Source organism: Pleurodeles waltl, chromosome 8 (genome assembly GCF_031143425.1).
Source record: "Pleurodeles waltl isolate 20211129_DDA chromosome 8, aPleWal1.hap1.20221129, whole genome shotgun sequence".
NCBI classification, from domain to species: Eukaryota; Metazoa; Chordata; class Amphibia; order Caudata; family Salamandridae; genus Pleurodeles; species Pleurodeles waltl.
The window spans coordinates 457,051,189-457,076,243 of NC_090447.1; positions in this window are offsets into that span (position 1 = coordinate 457,051,189).

The following is a 25,055-nucleotide window of genomic DNA, read 5'->3' on the forward strand; positions in this document are numbered from 1 at the left end:
CTGATTTAATTATTTAAGTTGCGTAGCCTTGCTATCCTCTATTGATGCACCACCTGCTCAAACTAGGGAATACCAATTTTAATTCCAAATGTTTGGGTTGCTGTTGCGTCAGTTAAGAGTGCTAATCTGGCACAACAACATGAGTATAATGGTTCACAGTAGTGTGGTCTGCCACATGTGCCCAAACACTAGAACACACACAGCAGGCCCTAACAGCCTATCTTTGTGTAGTTATAGCCTTCATGTATGTTAAAAATGTGAAAAATGAAACAAGCACAGTTAAAGAGAGACATTTTGACGCAAAAGCGTAAAAAAAGATGCATATGCGTCAAAATATGCTGCATATGCATTCAAAAATGACACTCACAACCATTATAGATCCATTGGTCCCTAGCGTTAATTCCAACACTGCACCCCATGAAATTGGTTATCCATGAAAAATATATTGATCCTTGAATGCGGGGGAATTTTTAAGCATATACGTCAAGGAATATTGACGCAAAGCCCGTAAGCGTCATAAACTTCCACGCATCATAATAAAACCGCACCGTATTTGAGACAGGAAGTGATGCAATAGGATATCCTGTTTACAGAAATGGTACAGTGGGTGTACTTTCACTTTCACATTGCAGTTTGTGATTCTTCTAGACTGTGTGGCTGTGTAGAGAGTTGTGTCTGTCAAAATTGTGCTTTTGTCTCCTGTGTGCCATTGCAGTTGTCATCTGTTGTGTTTGTAGTGGTCTATGTAAATCAGTGTAAGTGTGTTTTTGTCATTTTTTGTGTCTAAATTTGTATTTATACTGTTGGGAGTGTGTAGTCGGTATTGTTAGTTGGGGTATTGTTGGGCTGTTTGTGGGTTCTTTAAGTTTAATTTTCATACCTCCTTTCCTTGTATTTCCCTTTCCTATCCCTATTATTTTTGTGATGTTGAGAAGGCCACGTCTGTGGAGAATGGGTGAGGAGGAGCTGGGGGCTTTCATTAGGCTGGTCTGCCACTTCCTCCCCCTGCCATTAGAGGCTGGTGGCAGGGTGATACAGGGGTATCACACCAAGGCTAGGAGGCTCAGGTGGTTCAAGGTGCTGTTCACCTAAAGAAAGTGTTCAACAGCCAGCGCAACGACCACCCACTCAAACGTCACTGGGCTGACCTTGTGGCCAGAGAGCAAGACCTGCTGGACTACCTAGGTGGGGTGATTGGTGGCCCTGTTGGGTGAGTACAAATCAGACTAAAGTGTACAGTAAAATGCTCTGTAGTGACAGTAGCAGATTTGGTGACATGCTGCATGGAATGTTTGTGGACATGTGGAATGCAAGTTGAACATACAGTGGCCCTGATTTATACAATATTTGCTACGCATTACAGTCATTTGTTGATGCAAAAGCTGCACAAACTTACAAAAGACAACTTGATCTTGTAAATTAGTGCTGCTTTGACATCACTAGATGATGGTAATGCCGCACTAACAAATGTATTATTCATGGCCTGTGAGTGTACCAGGAATGAGATGTATTTCACATGCTAATGCAGGGAATGAATGTAGTCCCCAATTACTGTTAATACATGTCTGAACGGTATTCATGGCGATACGTACAAAGATCTTCCTAACCTCTGGTAATATCTTAGACTGATATTTTGACTTGGTTTGTGCAGCATTTAAATTAATTATGGATGCCAAAGTAATGCACACTTGATAATATCTACATGTTTGGTGCTACTTTCCATAGCTGTAGCGTAAAAACATGAAGCAAATGCTACACATTAAAAATTGTAAAAAAGAGATCTGGCCCTATGTTCATTGTTCCTGTGTGTTTTATTTGTGGGTTGTATAACCACAGATCACCCAACTTGGCAAATGTAATATAATGAATGTGGCTAACTGTGATCCACAATACCTGATATAGGTACACAGGGCCCTGAGTAACACATTTCAGGTGCAATGACTACACCTGTGCCCATGCATTCTGTCACGGATGATCAAATTAGACACTCTGCATATATTTCTTTGTTGTTTTGATTTAGATAAATGGCCAATCCATGTTTAGTGTAACATTGTCATCAAGTAACACACAGGATCCCTTCCATCATGGTGTCATAGGGGGTCATATACGGCTCTGGGTACACTGCCAATGTGGCATATGTAACCTACATACAACACAGGCACACATATAATGGACCATAGAAAGCACAATAATTCCTGAGCTAAACTCAACCCACATGAGCATCACACAGTAACTCATTGTCCCTTGATGCACAAGCCACTATACCTGAGTGACTGGTATTGCAGTGCACCAGGAACGTGGCTTTGCATGTCTTTCATAACAACAAATGAAGAAACGGAGTACTCTCTAGAAATAATTCTGCACAAAAATTGGGTTATTATGTTTGGCACCACGTGATTGTTAGGGCCAGTGCATGTGTGCATATGTGTGTCTATCACTCACTGGAGTGACAGGGTCAATACATGTTTGCAGTAGTAAGTCTGTTGGGGTGTCTACATGACTGAGGTGCTGCTCTATCATATAAAATGTCACACACAGTGATTTGTTGTTCCATGTTTTGTACAGTGAGCAGACATTGAGCACATTTCACCCTTCTATGTTTTACAGGTGGACCCAGACATATCCAATAAGTGTTGATATGTTAGTTCTGTGTTGTGTCTGCAGCTGTTGTGTGATTGACTCATGTGTGTTGGACATATTGCAAGGTGCTCTATGTTTGAGTTGGACAATCAGTGGCGGAGAGTCCTATTTTGGGATTCTAGTGCTGCACTATAGACATGGGCAGGTGAACAGGGTGATATTTGTTTCTACATTTCTGCCAATGATAAATTTGTAGGTGGCCATTTTCTTGATTTAGTCAGCAAGTCATACCCTGATTCACACAGACCAGTGATGCCGAAGTATTACCCACAGACTTGAGCCTCCCTGTTAACTAATGTACATGTAGGACTGTATGTTTGACTTCCTAGCAGCATCTAGCTCCACATGTCGTGCTATGTTTATGTGGCACTTGAGTAGAATGTGATAGGTGTGCACGCAGCTCAAGCCTCAAGCCCAGATGGGTGCTTGCATCTATGTGCTTGTTTTTTTGGAAAGGGATTAATGAGTTCAAATGATGTTGCCAATTGTCCGCAATTAGGAACATAAATGTGGATGTGATTGTCCAATGTTTGAGTCAATCCTAGTTGGAAGCCCTCCTTACCTGTGGTGCACTGACTAAACCCATGGACAGCTGTCCAAAGCTTCCTGGCTCTCCTTGATATTTGAAAGTATGTGTTGCATGTCCATCACCCCTGAGGCACAGGGTTAGGGTTATGAAATATGTGTACATTGGTGTGAGGATCCCAGTGTAGAAGACAGACATGTAATTCCAGCATTCATGTGTTCCAACCTAGGATACCCCCTCATAATTAGAAACTACATACCATCCAGGCAATTCCATTTACTAATCACAGATCTTGTGGCCCTTGATAGTCATCCAGAAAATAGTTATTAGTTGGCCCGGCACATGTGGTGTACTTGCAGCATTTTTTATGTGACTAATAGCGGTACAAAGATGCACAGATCATTTAATTAAGTACACACCTATTTGGGCATTGCTGTGCTGTTAGATAGTAGATGTGTAGGCTGCGTTGGCCTGTCATTCCTCAGGGACATTCTATGATCTGTTTAAGCTAATTTTGAGGGTGTGTTAGAATCTCATCTGTAGATGTATCACACAATTATGTCACTAATGTTTGGCTTTCTCTATTTTTTCAGCTGCAGACATGAATGCCGATGGGATCAGGGAATTCCAGAGGCAGGCGATGCGTTACCGCCACATACTAGATGTGGAGTTTGGGTTCCGCAATATGGCACGGCGTTATCGCCATGAGAGAGCCACAGGGGTCTGGAGGGCATTTGCCCAAGGGTGGCCATCCTTGCCCACAATAGCCACCACCACCAGCACAACCGCTCAGACCACAGTCGCACAAAGGCTGACAGCCACTGTTGCAGGTCTATCAACCTCATCGGCTCCAGGCCCACAGACAGCAGCTCCTGCACCTCCCCCTCCAAGCACGGTATCGGCACGAGCAGTACCATCCACTAGTGGCACACAGACAACCCCAGCTGCAGTGATAGACAATGCCAAATTCCAAGCAATGAGACAAGACATGCAACGGATGTTGCGCAGGGTGGACAGGCTGCAGCAGGAGGTGTCCTGCAATAGCAGGAGACTGCGGGGTATAAAGAAGGTCCTGCAGAGGGCAAATGTGTGACTTTTGGACCCTCAGCCATGATTCCCTCCCCTCCATTCCCTCCCTCCTCTTTCCTGGTTTTTATTTTTAGTGTTTTTAGGGGGCTTAGTGTTAGGTTGGAGTGGGCTGTTAGTTTAGTTAGTATAAGTGGGTTGGAGGTGGATGGGGTTATATTATTATATGTGTTTTTTTTGTGGGTGGGTGGCGGATGATGTTGGGGTTTATGTGTATAAAAAAAAAATATATATAAAAATATAACAAAATAAATACCAACAAAATATATATTTGTTTAGGATAAGATAGTATGTGTTTAGTTTAGTATATGTTGTCCTACATGTGTCCTGTCATATAAAGGAGTGGGGGGTTGATGTCTAGAGTGTTTAGTTAAATGTGATAGGTAAGTTTAGATTAGGGTAGTTAGGGCCAGTTGTGGGTAATGTGTAGTTAGGATAAGTTAGGTTAGTTAAGGTGTTTCTCCTAATTTTCATATCCTTTTTTACTGGTAAATAAATATTTAGGTACTCCTTTACAGTATGTGTCATATGCTTAGGGATCAGGGCCTTGGTATGGCTGAACAGTGTCAATTTAGTATTTGCATTTGTGTACCATCCTGCCTCCGAATCCCATTATTGACATGGTTATTCACAATTCCTATTGTGCAGTCACATTGGCAGCTACACCAAAGCTACTTCTTAATGCATCTGCCATCCATTGCACCCACCACTCAAGGGTACTATGGTTCACAATGTGTTGTGAAGTTTGGATGTGTGTTTTAAATAGGTCATTGTTTGAGACCTGATTTGGAATCTTGGGCACTGTGGTACGTCTGCCTGCAGCCTGATGTTCATGTGAACCCTGAAAAGCTGAATGATGTTATAATCTTATGTAGTATTGTATACATTACTCACACCTATCATTTCTTACATTGTACTCCCAGGTTACATATTTGTCCATACACTCGTACACATCCAGTCTTGCTGTATGGCGTGTGTGTGAAGAAAATTTATAGTCAGATGTCACCTACATAAAGATTGTCTTGAAGGGAATTTTGACCACATTGATTTACAGCTTATACATACCTTGAAGTGGACGTTTTCAGTCCAACACAGCATTATACTGTTTGTTTTCAATTTACTTCAGAAATAAGCCTTAGGAAGCGCAGATGATGATACAATCCAGACCCCAGTGCATAGTTATCAGCCCACAATCCTTCAACGCAGTTGTATTGACATTATATGGCCATTGACATGTGACATACATCACTAATCTCCTACACAGTTGATGTGTCACATTACACAGAGACAAATTGGTTGTGTAAGTGCTATTTATTTGAAAGTGCTGTAGTGCAATAATGACATAGTCCAGGATTGTGAGTCCATTAGTGTGACACCTTCTATTTTGATGTACACAAGTGCAATGTGACATGTCATTGGAAATGCTGGGGTGAAGTGTCACAGTGCAGAGGAACATGAATTGCCAATGAGGTAGTGAGAGACAATCACAGAGCATAGTGTCAAGGTAAGCAGTGTGCTGGAGAATAGTGCATGTGAGCAGCTGTTGCAAGACTGGCATGTTAACAAGCACAGGACCTAGGATATCAGTGTCCATGTGGCATGGACTTGTGCTACCAGGTACTCCTACAGGTGAAGGTGATCTGTTCCATGTCTTCATCTTCTGATGTGTGTGTCATCTCCTCTGCCGTTGGTGGTGGTGGGTTTGAAGGGGCAACACACACTTCAGTGTTTGAAGACGTGGAGTCAGAAATCCCGGTAGCTGCCAACTGTGGGGCTATTAAGGGCATTACTGCAGCAACGAGGAGCTGCTGGTTCTTGAGTATAGCAGCTACATCACTGTGGTAGGCAGCCTGGTCGGCACTGAGGGGGTCATGATTGCATTTGTGCACGCAGTGAAAGGTTTGGGGTGCCAGGTGTTGTGGCAACTCCCTTACTACATTGATGAATTCCCTTACACTTTGTTGTAGTCCTTGCAGGATGGATGTTAGCACTTGCATGGCTGCTGCCTGTTCTGCAGATGACATCATGCACAAACGCATCACCTCAAGGCTGGCTGCCATATTTTGCATCCTAACCCGCTCCTCCTTGGCCAGCTCCTGCTGTACTCCAACTACAGTCCTTTCAAAGGTGGTACCAGTGTCCTCAGAGTCCTCAGCTGGGTTGGAGCTGGCAGGTCGTAGTTTTGGGGTGATGGGTGGGTCCTCTTTGATGGCTGCTACTTTTGTGCTCCTCCTTGCGACTGAAGGTGGGGTCTGGAGGGTTCCAAGGACATCTTGGATGGTCTGCTGGCTAATGTTTGTCAGCTCGTCATCCATGTCATCAGGGAAGTCCAGGACAGGCATATCCCCAGGAGAGCCATCGTCCTCTACAATGAGATATTGTACAATTAGTGTGTCTGTGTTGTGGCATTTGTAAAGTGACATTCCTGACTTCCTATTAGTTGCACATTGTGATCTTGGTTCCTGTTCATTGTTCCGGTCATTAAGATTAGCAGTCTTCCAGGCCTATGCCCCACCTGCATGTCACATATAGTGTGGGCAGTTTGGTGAATTGTCTGCATCACATCCTCTAGGTGTAGTTTCTGTCCAAATTGTATGTTGCCACCTTCTTGTACTACTCAACCCTCCCTCTACTTCCATTATCATGGTGTGGCCTTGCACTGGCTGTGGGTGTTCTGATGGCACTTGCACCACACTTAACAATCTGGAACTGACCCAGTCTCAGATATTTCACATCCACCTATATGTTGCTGAGACCTAGCATATACTATGTATAGCATTGGGATGGCACGATAAAGGTGTCAGCATTGGTAGTGTGTACTGCTGATGTTGGGGAATATGTGCTACATTAGATTGCACTGATTGTCCTAGCAGTGTTTCATTTCCTCTTATGACTGTGCGGGTGTGTTTAACTAGCTAGACACATATGTCCTCCTCCTCCTCAATGCTGTTGTCTTAACACTATGACACTTGAGATGTTACATGGTGGCATTGCAGCTATTGTAACACAGGCACATGGTAGACCCTGAAATGTGCAGCATGGGTATGACATTACTACTGTGTACCTCATAATGGGCCAGATGTATGAAAATATTTTGCACTCGCAAATGGTAAAATCGGCCGTTTGCGAGTGCAAAATAGTGGTCTGCAATGCATGAAAGGCATTCGTAGACCACAAAGTAGAAATCGCTAAAATTTCGATTTTTAGCGTTGCGACCTGGAGTTTGCGAATCGCAATTGGAAATGCGCAAAATCCATGTCGCAAGACAATGCTGCAAAAAATCCCAAATTGCGATTTTTCGCAGAATGGCATTTTGCACATGCAAAATACCATGATCTGCAACCAGGTGGTAACCTGGTGCAAAATAAAAAAATGCAGTAAAACTGCATTTTTAAATTGAACATGTAAAGCACACATGCCCTTTTGGCATGTGTGTACCTTACATGTTAAAAAAAAAAAAATTGGGGTGCAGGAGAGGGGGCCTTAGGCCCCCAGCACCCTGGCCTTTTGCATTTCCAAAATTGAGATTTCTGGTTCAGAAATCACAATTTTGGAAATGCAAAAAATGTGCAGCTATGGGCCAAAAGGCCCATAGCTGCGAATGGGGCCAACAGGCCCATAGCTGCGAATGGGGCCGGTATCGCAATTTGCGATTCGGTAATAGCATTTGCGATTTTTAAGAAATCGCTATTACAGATTCACAAATGTGATACATGGCCCTTTGCGAGTCGGTAATAGCGATTTCTTAAAAATCGCTAAAACCGAATCGCAATGGCCCGTGATGGTACATCTGGCCCAATGTTACTAACAATTCCTGCTGTTTATAGCGCCTATAGACATGCGAATTTGAAAGGATTTGCACATTGTTAGTAATTACAGGGGATTGATAACATTGTCATCCTTAATCCTCTATTTTGGGTGTGTTTGATCCATGGGCACATAACTGCTATTGGCTACTTGACCCGCACACACAGCACAGGTGGTAGTGGCAGCTGTTGTCAATGTTAAATACCACTTGCGGATATGGTCTGACACTGGAAATTGAGACCCAGTTCATGTAGCGACAATACCAGCTGTCGTGTAACAGCAGGCCAGTTTTACGTTGTACCCTACCCTCCTGGACTGCCTTTGCCTTTCCAACAGCCTTGGCATGGCAGAGTACCACCATGCAAAGGTTGTTGGTGTAGTGTTGTGTTGTGCCCCAGGTTTCACCTGAACAGCCCATGCACCCATGCTGTGCCCCTTTACCTTTTCCATTACCTGATTATCATGGCTGAGATGCATTGTGTAGTAGCTATGTCCCCCCCCGTTTACAGTTAACATTTAGGCATTTTTGTCCCCCATGCAACTTACCCTGAATCTGTGTTGTTTCCTGGTAGTCTGCGCTGTCCTGTCCTTGAATCCCTGTGACGATATCCTCAGGAATGACGGCTGCCACCATCTCCTCCATGTGGTCCAGGGCCTCCTGCGGCGCTGGACTCCCACCTCCAGTCTGCAGTGCTGCCTTCCTGTTCCTTGCCATCTTTTCCATGGTCCTGCGCTAGCAGTCATGCCAGCGTTTCTTGCACTCAGTGACTGTTCTCCATACTTCTGCCACACTGTTGATCTTATCGACAATTTGTTGCCAAATTGCCTCTCTCCTACCAATTGGCAATTTAGAGGTGACAAAAAGTTGATGCTGGTGTTCCATCACCTCTTTCACCAGTATTTCATGCTCCTGTTCACTAAACCGGCACTTCCTTTTCTTCTTCTACCTCTCCTGAGTCTTGTCTGGGTCCTCCTGGCTGGTTCCTGGTCGGTTGTAGTGTTCCTGGGGTCTCTCATGGCTTCTGGAATCCATTTTGGGGCTCCTTTGCAAATTTTGCTGTGTTTGCGCTGCTTTTGATGCTATTGCGGCAAAAAAAAAAAGTATCCAGTTTGCGCCGTCGTAAACTGGATTAAAGTCATTTTCACTGCGTTAACGTCATTTTTCTTTATTACGTGGCGCAATGGTTTGAGTAAGAAAAAATGACTCTAACCCGTGGTTTGCGCTACGGGCGTCAAATTATAGATTTGACGCCCGGGTGGCGCTAAGAAATGGCGTTAAACTTTTTGATGCAAAACTGCGTCAGTGCAGTTTTGCGTCAAAAAGTATAAATATGCCCCTAGGTGTAAAGTATTTGTACCAACACACACAGTCAGTAACTCAGTAAAAACACTACAAAATGACACAACACAGGTTTAGAAAAATAGGTAATATTTATCTAAACAAAACAATACCAGAACAACAAAAATCCACCATACACAAGTCAAGTTATGAATTAAAAAGCTTAAATCCTTAGAAAACAGTGCTAACGCTGTTAGCGTGAAAAAGTACCTGGTTTGCGTCAAAATAACACCGCACGCGCGAGTGTGCATCGGAAAAGGCCAGCGATGTGTCGATTTCTCACTCATAAGCGAGACCGTGCGTCGTTCCTCATCCGGTCGGGTTGGCGTGTGTTGTTTTTCCTCTCCGCAGGAGAGCGATGAATTGATCCGGACAAGCACCTTGGGTCAGGGCAGGCTTTGCTTTGTTTTTCCGCGCCCAGCGGGGTTTGCGTTGGGTTTGCGTTGAAAATCCTGCTGAACTGTATCAGCAAAACCGCACTATATGGGTTGCAAAGTTATCAGCTTCCGTCAGCGGGTGTTGCGTGTAATTTCTCCTGCCACGTGCGTCAATCTTCCAGCCATGATGCAGGTGGAGCGAAGATTTCAGCTGCGAAGCCGGCGGAGCGTCATTTCTCAGCTGCATCTCAGAAGGTGCGTTAAAATGTCCCCGCACAGTGGTCTGTGCGGGGATTTTCAGTCTTGGTCTGCCAGCTTCTAAGCCCCAGGAACTGGATAGGGCACCACTTGGCAGGGGAGTAGTCTCAGCAGAGAGTCCAGGTGCTGGCAGGGGAAGTCTTTGATGGCCCTGAGACTTCAACAACAGGAGGCAAGCTCAGGACAAGCCCTTGGAGATTTCTTCACAAGCAGGAATGCACAACAAAGTCCAGTCTTTGTCCCCTTGCACAGGCAGAAGCAGCAACTGCAGGATAGCTCCATAAAGCACAGTCACGGGCAGCACTTCTCCTCAGCTCTTCAGCTCTTCTCCAGGCAAAGGTTCCTCTTGATGTCCAGAAGTGATCTAATTTTCAGGGGTTTGGGTGCCCTTCTTATACCCAGTTCTGCCTTTGAAGTAGGCCTACTTCAAAGGAAAGTCTCTCTTGTTTGTGAAATCCTGCCTTGCCCAGGCCAGGCCCCAGACACGCACTGGGGGTTGGTGACTGCTTTGTGTGAGGGCAGGCACAGCCCTTTCAGGTTTAAGTGACCACTGCTCCCCTCCCTCCTAGGATAGATGGCTCATCAGGATATGCAGCTACACCCCAGCTCCCTTTGTGTCACTGTCTAAAGAGAGATGCAAACAGCCCAACTGTCAAACTAACCCAGACAGGGAATCCACAAAGAGGCAGAATCACAGAATGGTTTAAGCAAGAAAATGCCCACTTTCTAAAAGTGGCATTTTCAAACACAGAATCTCAAAACCAACTTTACTAAAATATGTAATTGTAAATTGTGAGATCAGAGACCCCAAACTCCACATGTCTATGTGCTCCAAGAGGGATTCTATGTTTTAATCATTTTTAAAGGCAGCCCCCATGTTAACCTATGAGAAAGATAGGCCTTGCAACAGTGAAAACCGAATTTGGTAGTATTTCACTGTCAGGACATATACACCACATTAGTGTATGTCCTACCTTCAATATACACTGCACCCTGCCCATGGGGCTACCTAGGGCCTACCTTAGGGGTGTCTTACATGTAAGAAAAGGGAAGGTTTAGGCCTGGCAAATGGGTACACTTGCCAAGTCAAATTGGCATATTAAAACTACACACATACACTGCAGTGGCAGGTCTGAGACATGGTTACAGGGCTACTCATGTGGGTGGCAGAACCAGTGTTGCAGGCCCACTAGTAGCATTTGATTTACAGGCCCTATGCACCTCTAGTGCACTGTACTAGGAAATTACCAGTAAATCAAATATGCCAATCATGGAAAGCCAATTACATGCACATTTTATATGGGAGCACTTGCACTTTAGCACTGGATAGCAATGGTAAAGTGCCCAGAGTAACAAAAACAGCAAAACAGAGTCCAGCACACATCAACATCCTGGGAAACAGAAGCAAAAATTTAGGGGAGAGCACGCCTAGGATGCCAAGCCTAACAATAGTGATAATTTCCCATTCACTATAGGTGACATTCAGATTAAGTCCCACTACTAGTCTGAGTTTCAGGAGCAAGGTCAAAAAACTCCAAAGCGCTATCTGACAGGCAAGTTCCCCCTGGGCAATCTGGCCTGTAAATCACTCTTACCAGCACCAGCAGGATTTGAAGGACAGGAGTCTGAAGCTGTGGCAGCTACCTCGATAAGTGTTTCACACACGGCCCAGGAGGGCTGCGGTCGGGTGTCCTCAAGTTCCTCACAGCTGCAGGGGCCGGGGGATCTCGATGCTCCTCCAATTTTGGTACGTTTCTTGGAATCCTCCCAACAGGTGGAGAGGGGTGCCGTGCTCCTGGTGTTGGTCCTTACTCGTATCTTGGGCCCACTCGGGTCACCATGGCGGCTCATTCCCCTGATGACCAGGTCACCCTCCTTGCTTTGTCCCAGTGACCCTCCGGCATACAGAGTCATCGGTCTTCCTCTACACATGGACTATGGCCTGATCGGCACTGCAGCACTCCTTACAGAAGCCCCACATATCATAAGGGTTCACTGACATACAACCTGCACATGGACGATCAGCTGTTCAATGCCGCAACATTCAAGGCTCATTTCACAGGTGCCCTTCTCTGGCGTACGGGGGTCGCTGACTTTCTGTGCCCAATCTGTGCAGCAGCCATCTTCTCACCTCGCTACAGAGCTCCAATCACCAGAATGCCCCACTGGACCTCGCTCCCTCCAACGCTCTCCTCTCCCTCACAGGGACACTTTTCTTGGTAAGCAGACAGGCGCCGGTGCTCCAGGGGCAGGTGATCCTGAAGTCCCTGGGTGATGTTCCCTCACCCAGCTGGGAGACAGGCAGGCCTTTTCCCCCCAGTCCTGGTCACAAGCAGAAGTCTTGTCAAGGATATCCTTCTCATACAGCCAGGCTGGCTGCTTTAAATTTTGAGGGCCTTGAGTACCCCTTCTTATATTCCATTTCTGGACACCAAGGCCCATATTTATACTCTGTTTGCGCCAGATTTGCATAATTTTTTTTTAACGCAAATTCAGCGCAAACTCAACTCCATATTTAAACGTTGGCGCTAGACCCGTCCAGCGCCAAAGTTATGGAGTTTGAGTCATTTTTGGGATGTGAAAACCTACCTTGCGCTAATGACATACAAGGTAGGCGTTCCAGTGCAAAAAATTACTCTTAGGCATGTGCGCCTTATTTATCCACCAGCACCGAAATGACGCATAGGAGGAGGCGGGCCTTAAAACATGGTGCCCAGCTGGATTTGCGCCGTTTTTTAAAGCCTGGGTCAGGGCAGGCGTTAAGGGACCTGTGGGCTCATTTCCATGGTCAGAGACCATGGAAGCAGTCCACAGGTGACCTTCGCTGCGCCCAGGGACACCCCCTGCCACCCTAGTCCACCCCTGGAGGACACCCAGGGAAGGGGGGGACCTATCCATGGTGAGTGCAGGTAAGTATAATATATATATTTTTTTTAAGTGGCATGGGGGCCTAACTTGGGCCCCCTTACATGCCACTGTGCCCAATGGCCATGCCCAGGGGACAGAAGTCCCCTGGGCATGGCCATTGGGAATGGGGGCATGACTCCTGTCTTTGCTAAGACAGGAGTAATTTCCACGGGGGTTGTGCGCAAAAAATGGCGCGTCAGGTTAGAGACAATATTTTTGACTCTAACCTGACTTGCACCATTCTTTGGCGCACAACCCCCAGTCTTCCCTTCACCTCCACTGCCCGGCTAGAGTCATTTATTTTGACGCTAACTAGGCCGCAGTGCCGGCTAATGTCATGCCATAAATAAGGCGCCCGGCTGGCACGTTGGAATGGCATTAGCCGCCGGTAAACTTTTTGACGCAAATCTGCCCTGACGCTGATTTGCGTCAAAAAGTATAAATATGGGCCCAAATGTGATTTAGAGTCTTGGAGCCTGATTACGAGGCTGGCGGTCTTCAGACCGTCAGTCTCACGGTGGCGGTCAGGAACGCCCCTGTGGTGGTGGTCTGACTGCCAAATTAAGACCCTGGTGGTCAGACCGCCAGGATTCCGCCAGCACCGCCAGGATCCATGATCCCGACAGCCTGAAGGTGGCAGACAGCATAATCTTCCTGGGCAGTGCTGCATGCAGCGCTGCTTTGAGAATTACAACCTTGTTCTCTGCCAGCCTTTTCAAGGCAGTTACAATGCCATGAAAAAGCTGGCGGAGAACAGGTGACCGGGGGGGGCCCTGCACTGCCCATGTCCTTGGTATGGGCAGTGCAGGGCCCCCCTCTGCCCAAGCACCCTCGCAATGATGACTGTCTGCTTTGCTACAGCATTGCTGCTGGCTCAATTACAAGCTGGAGACAATGCTGTAGCCTGTTTCCCACTAGGCAGGCAGAAACGGACGTTTCCGCTTGCCGACCTAGCAGGAAACTCATAATAGCTCCAGAGCAGTGGTCGTCATGAAGGCAACGGCCACCCTGTTTGGAGTTTGGCGGATGGGCTTTCCTGTCTGCCAAACTCTCAATCTGCCCTTTGTCTTTGATGTTTATGTTGGGGGTCTGCTTCCTTTTGAAGTGCCCTCTCCTCTGCCCTTCTTTCAGAAAGCATTTTGTCACAGAAGGAGCAACTCAGGCCATGGGAGTGACTAGACATTCACACCTGGATGTCAGCCACAGTCTATGTGTATCAAAAGGTTATCCCAAGGTCTCAGCCCTACTCTTTATGATTCTCTTATCAGCCCCATGTCCTTCCTGTGAGTCCCTTCCACATCACCCATCTCTGAATCAAAGAGCACCCTTTGAATAGTACTGAAGAGCTTGGCTCTCCCTTCCATCTTTGTGCCCTGTTAGAACTGGCATCTTTTGGCGTTGTTTCCCAGGACTTTTTGGTTTCTGACGTCCTTTTTGGACTGTGTGCTGAGGTTTGATTTTGCTGGTTTTAAGACTGCTGACCAGTGATAAAGAGCATGGGCTCCTTGTCTAAAACATAGTAACCTTGGCTGATCCATGACCTGCATATTTGATTTACCAGTAAGTCCCTCATAAAGTGCACTAAGGGCCACATGTACAAAGCTTTTTTTCTCGTTGCAATCAGCCCGATTCACAGAATCGGGGCGTTTGCAACGAGAAAAAATAATTTTGAATTGCACAGACCCATTTTTGTGATTCTGTAATCTATTTATTGAATCTCAAAAAGGGTTTGTGAGTCGCAATTAGGAAGGGGTGTTCTCTTCCAAATTGCAAGTCGCAGTCCAATGTATGATTGTTTAAACCAATTGCAGTTAGCACCAGTTTCATATTGGTGTTAACCCATTCGCAAAAGGGAAGGGGTCCCCATGGGACTCCTTCTCCTTTGTGAATGGTAGCGAAAATACTTTTTCCTGCTCTGAAAAAAAATAAAAGAAAACTTTAAATTTTTGTTTTTGAAATGCATCCCATTTTCCTTTAAGGAAAACAGGCTGCATTACAAAAAAAAAACTGCTTTATTTAAAAGCAGTCACAGACATGGTGGTCTGCTGTCTCCAGCAGGCCACCATCCCTGTACTGCAGCCATTCCCAATGGGGTTGCAAATTGCGACCTACCTCATGAATATAAATAAGGTAGGTAATTTGCAACTCCATTGGGAATCACAAACAGTGTAAAGTATACTGTTGTACATATGGTTTTGCGGCTCGCAATTTCGACTCGCAAATTGTGAGTCGCAAAACTCTGGGTCGCACATCTGGCCCTTAGTGTGCACAGGGCCTGTAAATCAAATGCTACTAGGAGGCATGTAGCACTGATTGTGCCAACCAATACTATAGTCCTTCAAACATGTCTCAGGCCTGCCACTGCAGAGCCTGTGTGTGAGGCTTAAACTGCCATTTCGACCTGGCAAGTGTACCCACTTGCCAGACCCTTACCTTCCTTTTGGTTACATGTAAGTCACCACTAAGGTAGGCCCTCGTTAGCCCCAAATGCAGGAAGCAGTGTTTTTAAAAAAGTTGGACATGTACTTTTAAGTTTAACATGTCCAGATAGTGAAAAACTCTCAAATTCATTCTTCACTACTGCAAGGACTAACTCTCCCACAGGCTAGCATTGGGGTCGTCACAGTCAGTAGAGTTGTAGGTCACCCATCCCTTGTGAAGACAGGGCATCATAGGGACGCGTAAACCTCAGTCCATAGGAGAGTTCATTGTAGTCTCCAGGGCGTCCGCTGTACACCTACCCGAGGGCGCGTCCCTGTCACACAACCTTCTCGGGATGGGCGACCTACAACTCTACTGACTGTGACGACTGGTCCACGGACTGTAAGTGACCTTCCAGCACTTACCACTTTGTTGTGTGTTTTTTAAGGAGAAGTTACAATTTACGGTCCTGATGAAGCGCCATTGGATCCATTTCTGACCGTATAGGCGCGAAACATGTCGACCTTCTAGTGTTAGGATAGAACACATTTCCTCCTTTCCGTTTTTAGGAGTACAGGGGACATCATTCCCCCTAAGTACTCCTGTATTTATTTTTAATCTTGGCCTGACCCTTACTTTGAGCAATTAAACTTATGCACTAGGTGTTCAGAGCCAATTTTAATATACATTTCACTCTCCTTTCCTTCCTTGTCAGCACGTACTGCAGACTCCATTGGATCTGCGATACAACTTTCGGTCTAGTGCCACCACCACCTGTGTGGTGGCCCGTCAGATGTTGCAGTGCCGGTCTGACGAGGAGTTAGCCCGATGATGATGCTTAGCATCCGATTGTGATGCTTGAGGGCACTCCTACAACATTACTCCTACAACATTACTTTCAACCTGTTTTTTCGTCCTCATTGACAGATTTCTCTGGAACAGTGTACTCATTTCAATTATAGGTTCATGTTCAGGGAGAACGTACACTGGACCATTAACCTCCCAGTCCCTCTCTTTTTGGTAGCCCTTGGACACTGTACCTGTGCTACAAACAAACTGGAACAATACCCTGGACTTTCCTCTACTATCAACCCATTCCATTGCACTTTTCAGTCAATTATTTGCACTACAATAAACACCCTTGAACACAACTTGAGTGACACCATTTTATGTGTTGAAAATGAGCTTTTATTGGAACAGTCACATCTAGTGCAAATTATCTGAACAATGTGATAGCATACAAATAATGACCTGTAGCTGTCTGTAGTAAACACATCAGGACAATGTTGTGATACCACCAACAACTGTAAAAGGACAAGCCATAGGTGACAGTAAGTTGGATGCAAAGGAAGTGAATGCCATCATGCTACAGCCATACAAAAAACATCAATAGTCAGAGTAATGGTCAGTTCCACTGTCTCACCTGTGTATCATTGGAAGTATTGACGTATAACTGATGTTCTGTTGTCCTCATCCCCATCCTCTGCCTCCTCATCTTCACTGTCCTCAGGGTCCACTCCTGCCACAGGGTCATCCCCAGTCCCCTCCTCCTGCAGAAAAGAACCATGTCATCCAAGGGCTAGCTTGTGCAACATGCAGCATGCCACTACTATCTGACAGACCTTCTCGGGTGAGTAGCAAAGGAATCCACCTGTCAGATGCAGGTATCTGAACCTGGCCTTCAGGAAGCCGAAGGTCCTTTCGATTATTCTCCTGGTTCGCCCATGTGCATCATTATAACGGTTCTCATCCCCTGCCCTGGCATTCCTCACAGGGGTCAGGAGCCACAATAGGTTTGGATAGCCAGAGTCACCTGCAAGTATTGAGGGACACAATTTTGCCGTACACAATGCTATGGGGACAACATTTGAAGGCATACACCGACTACAGTGGGTGGGGACTCTGGCTCACCTATTAGCCACACCCTGTGCGCCTCCGTAGTTGGGCCATCACATTTGGGATGCTGCTATTCCTCAGAATGAAGGTGTTATGCACCGACCCAGGATGCTTGGCAGTGACGTGGGAGATGTACTGGCCCGCCAGGCACACCATTTGCACATTGAGTGAGTGGAAACTCTTCCGATTCCTGAGCACTTGTTCATTCTGGTGGGGGGACAAACGCAATATGTGTACAGTCAATCGTCCCAATAATATTGGGTATATGTCCCATTGCATGGAATCCCGCTTTTACAGTGGCTAAATCTTCCACCTGGGGGAAAGGAATGTAGCTGCACATATGTTTCACCAAGGCAGACAATACCCTTGCCAGCATGATTGAGAACATTGGCTGTGACATTCCTGCTGCCAATCCCACTGTCACTTGCAAAGAACCAGTTGCCAGGAAATGGAGCACTGATAGGACCTTCACAAAAGGGGGGGATCCCAGTGGGATGACCGATAGCTGATATCAGGTCATGCTCCAATTGGGCACACAGCTCTGTGATTGTGGCCCTGTCCAGTCTATAGGTGAGTATTATGTGCCTGTCCTCCAGTGTAGCCAAGTCCACAAGGGGTCTGTACACGGGGGTTTGTCTCCTCCTCCTATTCATCCGCAGTGGTAGGTATCTAAGGGACACAAACGTGAGTAGGCTGCCACAATTTGAACAATGGAACCACCACCTCAGTGTGCATACAGCATAAATGTGATGGGACAGTGGGAACAGCTATGTATGTGCAATTTTCGACAATGACGCAGTTATGGAAGATCTGTATGTAGTCCACCACCATGAAATGCCGACCGGCTGTCCTGTATCTAGGGACAGGTGGAAGTGAGGTAACTCTGCCGATGTTCGGCGTCATGGCGGAAGGCGGTCTTGCGGCGCTGTGCACTTCCTCATTGGCTAATATGGGGCTCTATGGAGTACAGTGGCCAATGGGAATCAGTGTCGGCGGTGACGGTGTACACCGCCCTAGACATGATCGCCATTTTTTGTCTATAACCTCACTTGATTCCTGGCTTTCCACAGGACAACACCTACACTGCGTGTGCTGCTGTGACCTGTGTCTGGAACCTACCATGGCCTGTTTGGCCTTCACTTTGATGGAGTTGGAGCGCTTGGTGGATGGGGTCCTGCCCCAGTATGGACAGCTGTATCGGACTCCAGATCAACAGGTGAGTACACCTTGGACACGATACATGTGGGAGGGTTGCATGGAGATGTTTGTGCAGGCATTGTGTCATATGTGGGGGGATGTCTGGTGGTAGTGTATATGGTTTGCGCCAGGCAATGTGTGTGCCAATGGATTTGGAAATGGGATTTGTGGGCCATATGTGTGACAGGCTGGATTGTATGTGTAATGCTGTCCTCCTGTCTGTATTACCTCTAGAGGTCAGCCCCCATCAAAAGAAGGGATTGTGGCGGGCCATCACCAAAAACGTGTGGACCCTGGGGTCTACAGCAGGTGGAGCACCCACTGCAGGAAACGGTGGGAAGACCTGAGACGCTGGGCATGGAAGACCGCAGAGGCCCAGCTGGGGATGGCCTCCCAAAGAGGAAGGGGTGCCTGTCGGAACCTGACCCCCCCCGATGGCCTGTATACTGGCAGTGGCCTACCCAGAGCTGGATGGGCACTTGAGGGCATCACAGCAGCCACAAGGGGGTGAGTTCAGTGGACAATACTACAATAATTGGGAGGTGGCATGGGATCCGGTGGTGGGTGTGAGTTAGTGGGTGGCCCTTAATACCAGGAAAGACATTGCAGAGTGATCCAGCTCAAGGGTAATGGGTGTATGGCAAATGCAGGTAACCTTGCTCGTTTGCATTCCATGTCAATCATGGCTTTGTGGGTCCCAGGAGGTGTGCAGTTGGATGTGTTTGGCCCTCATCTTGCTGTGGCCTCTAGCCAATTCAATGCCAATTCAATGCCAGTGCAATGCATAGTGCTCCATCTTGATCCCCGTGCGTGACAGTGCTGTGTATGCCAACTGCGGTGTTGGTGCTGTAATTGACCCAGTGCTCCCTTTCTCTCCCTCCCCCTTTCTCCTTCTGTGATCCTGTCCATGTGTGCATTAGCATCATCTGGCAGAGGAGCAGGGGCACCAGCGACAGAGGGAGCTGCATCCCACAGGACCCAGGAGGCAGAGTCCACCAACTCCGAGGGAACCAGTGGGACGGAGTGCGAGGGGATCACCATGACAGAGACAGGAGGTGACAACACTGACTCTGATTCCTCCTCCGATGGAAGCTCCCTGGTGGTGGTGGTGGAAACCTCTGTGACCACCCCAGCTGCAGGTGCAGCCGCAACCCCCGTATCTGCACCGCCCTCCTATTGCCACTCAGCGAGTTGCCGTGCCCGCTCACCCAGGAGGGTAGGCATCTCCTCCGCCACAGGCACCTCAGGCCCTGCCCCAGTGAGCCCTGCTGCCCTGAGTGAGGAGGCTATTGATCTCCTGAGATCCATCTCTGTAGGGCAGTCAACCATTGTGAATGGCATCCCAGATGCAGCAATGCAATGCATTCCTGGAGGGCATCCACTGTGGATTGGCAGCCCAACAGAGATCAATTCAGGCTCTGGCCTCCTCTCTGATGGCAGCCATTGTCCTGTTCCTACCGTCCCCCCTCCAACAATCACTTCCTAGTCCCAGTCTCCTCAACCCCAACCCATCCCATGCACACATACAGACAAGCATGCACACAAGACATCACACGAGTGGCACAGTCAAACACAGGCACCACACTTCAGTCCACAAGCACTCACACAAACAACAGACAGTTGCACACACATCAACATCCATGGCCTCCACTCTCTCCCCCTCCTCCTCCCTCAAAGTCACATCCACACTCACACCTTCATGCACTGCTTCAATAGCCACCACCAGCATCACCACACCAAGCAGCACACACACCTCACCAACAGACACCTCCACAACATCCATCCACGTATCCCCTGTGTCCTCTCCCACTCTGTCTGCCACCCTTAAAGGACACAAATGCAGGCACTCAGACACCCAACAGCCATCCACCTCACATCAGCACACTGCCCATGCACCTGCACCCAAGTCCTGCAGACATACTCCTCCAACAACCACTCCCTTAACCTTCACTCCCATCCCTCCTCTCTCATCCCGCCCTACCGTCCCTAAGAAGCTTTTACTTGCCGAACTTGACCTCTTCCCTCCTCCTCCCTCTCCCCATCCTGCCTGTAAGAGCAGGGTCCCAATGACCCAGCCCAGCACCTCAGCCAAACAGTCCATGAGGACAGTGGAGGCACCTCCTAGCCGTGGAGGCAAGACAGTGAAGGATCCCACTCCTCCAGCCAGGAAGGGGAAGGATCCCACTCTACCAGCCAAGAAAGGGAAGGATCCCACTCCACCAGCCAGGGAAAGGAAGGATCCCACTCCACCAGCCAGGAGGGGTAAGGTTCCCACTCAACCACCAATGACAGAAGAGGTCCCCATTCAACCACCAATGACAGAAAAGGTTCCCACTCAACCACCAATGACAGCAGCGGTTCCCACTCCACCACCAATAACAGTAGCAGTTCCCCACTCAACCACCAATGACAGTAGAGGTTCCCACTCAACCACCAATGACAGGCAGGAAGCCCTCACCTCCATCTGGGACACAGCAGCCCTCACCTCCAGCAGATGCCTCCCAGGAAACACCTCCCCCAGCAGAGACAATGCAGCCCTCACCTCCAGCAGAGGCTGCTCAGGAGACACCTCCCCCAGTAGAGACAATGCAGCCCTCACCTCCAGCAGAGGGCATGTAGGCCACCCACCAGGGACTGTTGTGCTAGGAGCCCCCTCCAAAAGCAGTGGGCAAGTTCCCCACCTCAGAGACTGTGATCTTGCACTCCCCAGCATTGGGAAATGGACATGGAGCCCCCTCCAGAAGCAGTGACTATGACCTTCCACTCCCCAGCATTGGGAAATGGGCATGGTGCCCCCTCCAGAAGCAGTGGGCATGTTCCAGACTTCAGCTGAGGTGCCCCCCGACCCGTCTTCCCTCTGAGGTGCCTGTCCACTTCCGAGATGTTGCCCCTGCACAATTTTGTGCGGAGTTAGACAGGATCAAGTTGGGGCTTGGACTGTGCCCTGTGGCCATGTGGGCCTTATGTACTTTCGACTGGGCATTGGCCCTTTCTGGACAATTGTTCATGTATCTTTGTTCTAAAATTGGTTCATATGGTGGCTGTTGCCTTGCAATTGCAATTTCAGTACTGCCGACCTTCAGTCCTTGTATTATTATGCTGTGTGTCCTGGCCATTGGTTTACCTGGGCAGCTGGTTGTGTGTATGGTGTGTGTGTGTCTGGTGTGTGTGTGTCTGGTGTGTGTAGTACGTGTGTGTGTCACTCCCCTTTTCCTCCCTCCCTCCCTTTTGTACTAGGCGGCTGTACTCACCGTCGTCGTCTTCATCGGCGTTGGGGTTCCAGGTGGAGCATGGCGTAGAAGAGCATCAGGAAGAATTGCAGTTCTGGTTCCATGGTGGCGTTGATCTTCTCTGTGTCTCTGTTGGTGAGTCTTTGGTCTTTTGTGAGGTGTTTCCACCAGGCTTTTGATGGCGTTGGTACTGCCCTGGAAATTGTGGTGGTTTGCAGGGTCATTGTATGGTGGGTGGTACCTTGCCTTCTGCCTGGCTGTTGATGGCTACCGCCGTGGTGCGTGGTGTTAACGCCCTGGCGGATGGTGTGGTACATTGGCTGTCTATGGGAGTTTTCACCGCCATGGTCTTAATTTGGCAGTAATTACTGCCAGCCTGTTGGTGGTTTTACCGCCACTTTAACAGTCACCCCAAATGTCATAATGAACACCTCTGTGCCTTTACCTATCTCTAAATACAAGTCTTGGTTTAGGTCAGAGCTACATTCGTTCATTCTCTCCAGACAGCCACAAACAGGAAGGCTGGGTCTGACAAGAGTCTCATCAACATTCATCTGCGTACTGATAGTCATCCTGGGCAGGGAGAGGGAGCGGCAGTTCTTACTTACATCTGAATAGGCTGTGTCCTGCCGTCACACAAAGGACTGATTGCCCCCTAGTCTGGAGCCAAGACTGGGTTGAAAGGGAACCTTGTGCACTTCAGAGAATTCTTTTGAAGTTACCCTTACATCAAAGGCCTTTTTGGGTATAAGTACTGGGCCTCTGACACCATATACTCAGAACACTTCTGGACTGGTGACATTCTATTAGGAGGAAGGACAGCGACGCTGTCAAGAGGAACCACCACTTTGCTGTTGCTCTGCTGTGTTGGCCTGCTGACTGCTGCTTCTTGCCAGGGAGTGAGAAGACTGGACTTCGCTGTTACATCTTGCAATCTAAAGTTTCTCCAAGGGTCTGACTGAGCTTGCCTCCTGTTTCTGAAGTCTCAGGGATAGCAAAGGCTTCACCTTCATCTTGCTACCAACACCTATGCTCCTTTGCTGTGAGTCCTACTCTGCCAAGAGGTGCCAGATCTACTCCTCGATCCTTGGAGGTGAGTATGGTGCTGCAACACAAGAACTGACGCAATGACACCAGTGCATCACTTGGAACCGACGTATCCCACTGCAGAAATGCTGCTTCGCTGCTGCCTGCACTAAAGCTACGGACACTTCTCGATGACTATGCAATGACCCGGCTTACAATCCAGCCCCAGCTGGGTCGACGCATCGAAACAGGTACTCACCTATTCTGGACATTGATGCATCAGTGACGTTGCCCGATCAAGAAATTATGCATCGCCTGCAAGCAAGATGCCTCCCATCCTTGGATCAATGCATAGTCACCGAGCATCAACGCAACCAAGGTACTATCAGCAGGTCTGCATGACTCCTGTAACCGGCCCATTCTCCTTTGTGGTCAGATTGAACTTTTGGATTTGCCCCAGTCCAGCGTGACCAAATAGCCCCTGGTGGGAGCTAATGACTTCTAAGCACTGCATTTTGATTTAATCTTTGAGAATTTGTAACTTGACTTGTGTATGTTGGATTTTTGTCATTTTGATCGTGTTTGACTCAGGGAAATATTGGCAATTTTCCTAAACTGGTGTGGAGTCCTTTTGTGGTGTTTTTACTGTGTGTGTGTGTGTGTGTGTGCACAAATACTTTACACATTGCCTCTTTCGTTTAGCTAACTGCTCTGTGTCAAGCTACCAGAGTCTGAGCACTGGTAAACCTTTAGTGTGCATCTACTGCTTGGAACAGAAAAATCATCCCCATTGACTGCTAATGAGGCAGGGACAATTTCACATGGGAGACACCTAAAATTAAAAAAAAAATTGCTTCAGAAATTGAGACTCTTCCACTTGAATCGGGTCTGTTGGCATATCCGGTCTGTCGGCATACATAAAATGAAGATGCCAAGCAAGAGGATTTGAGTTTAATTCACCCATCACACAGGAAACATCACTGGAACACACATCATCCACCTACACAGGAAGTGATATCACGGAGTTTCCCTTCATCCATCTGGGCAGGAAGCGACCTTACTGATTTTCCAGCCAAAACTGTCTTTAAAAGAAGAAGCCAAACAAGAGGAATTCCTTTCCCATCAACCATCAACACAGTAAGTGACATCACTGGATCTCCCATCATCCACCTTCACAGGAAGTGACATCACTGATTTTCCCATCCTCCATCTGAACAGGAAGTGGCCTTACTGTTTTTTTCCACCACTACCGTATTTAAAAGAAGAAGCCAAGCAAGAGGACTGCATTTCCCATCACTCATCAGCACAATAAATCACATTATGCCACCCTGCACTCCTCCTCCCTCCCAGGACCTATTTCACAAACTCGCGGTGGATGTGCATTGCGGGCGCGTCAAAGATGCCCAAAGGTAAGCCCATCTGTGTGTGTCATTGCCTGGACTCTCCAGTGCCAGGAACCCTGAACCAGTCACCACCCAGCGATAGTCTGCAGCACTCCTTAGGACACTAGACCCTGAACACCATTCCCCCAACAGCTGTTTTGCCGAGCCTCAGATCACTGTAGGAGCTTTCACCTGCACCCACTGTCAGGTCTCCAGGAGTCACCCACCCACACACCCCCAGGCAAATACTAACAACGCCCACACACCCCCTCCCAATACACAAGCATTAAGAACGTCTACACCCCCATCCTACAACATATGCCACAGCAAACCCGCACAACACTCACTTGCATGTATGCTTTCCAACACACGATCACTCAGCAAACAACTGAAATATGGGACCTGCTAAATAGCAATGCACCTGACAAACTCTTCATCGCAGAGATCTGGCTTAACCCCTCATCGGCTTCTGACATGGCCAGGGAGTAATTGTTGCAGATGATAAGGACTTTGATTTGTCTGTGTTGAGCTGGAGGCACATGGTTTTCATTCAAGCAGTGTGTTAGACTTTTCATCCTTGGCGTGGTTTCCCCTACCTTTTTGCCTCTGTTTCCCAGGTTGCTGATGTGTGCTGCACTCTGTTTCTGCTGTTTTTGTTACTCTGGGCACTTTGCCACTACTAACCAGTGCTAAAGTGCGAGTGTTCCTATACAAAATGTGTATTTAATTTGTTATTCCATGATTGGCATATTTGATTTACTATTAAGTCCCTAGTAAAGTGCACTAGAGGTGCCCAGGGCCTGTAAATCAAATGCTACTATTGGGCGTGCAGCAGTGGTTGTGGCACCCACATTAGTAGCTCTGTAAACATGGCCCAGACCTGCCACTGCAGTGTCTGTGTGTACAGTTTTAAATGGTAAATTCGACTTGGCAAGTGTACCCACTTGCAGGCCTAAACCTACC